This window comes from Buceros rhinoceros, unplaced genomic scaffold (assembly GCF_000710305.1).
Source record: "Buceros rhinoceros silvestris isolate BGI_N320 unplaced genomic scaffold, ASM71030v1 scaffold6259, whole genome shotgun sequence".
NCBI classification, from domain to species: domain Eukaryota; kingdom Metazoa; phylum Chordata; class Aves; order Bucerotiformes; family Bucerotidae; genus Buceros; species Buceros rhinoceros.
Genome location: NW_010429688.1, coordinates 17,789 through 18,375, shown reverse-complemented (window position 1 = coordinate 18,375; position 587 = coordinate 17,789).

Genomic DNA, 587 nt, shown 5'->3' with positions numbered 1-587 from the left:
GACGGATGTGGAAACGATTTTGGGTTTTTTTTTCACTTTTCAACTACCTCCAGCTGAATCTGGGAGCAGGTTGTTTCAAACAATGAACACCATCCTTATTTGAAGTATTTTTTAATATATATATTTCAATATACTTTAAATCAAACCCGATGTCATAGAATTCCAGTGTATTTTGTTTTAACATGGGCTTTGGCGAGGGGATGCTGGACTGTCCTGTAGAGCGCTTCACCTTCCCCTGCGCACAGTCCCGCAGCGGCAGCGTCGCGGCAGCAGACGCAGCCCCGAGGCCATGCCGAGGGATGCTGGACTGTCCTGTAGAGCGCTTCACCTTCCCCTGCGCACAGTCCCGCAGCGGCAGCGTCGCGGCAGCAGACGCAGCTCAGAGCTCATGCAGAGGGTACGTGGTCTCCTGTTCCGGGAAGCGCTCACACACGGTCCGTTGTTTTAGAACTCAGCACGGCCGTGCTGGCTTTCTGAACGTTAGTGAATATTCTCCTGTGGACCCCCCCTCTACTGAGGTAAGCTTGTTAAATTTGGAAGGGGAAAGCATGAGTTTGTTAGACCTGTCCTAGAGTTAGCTCCTCTCT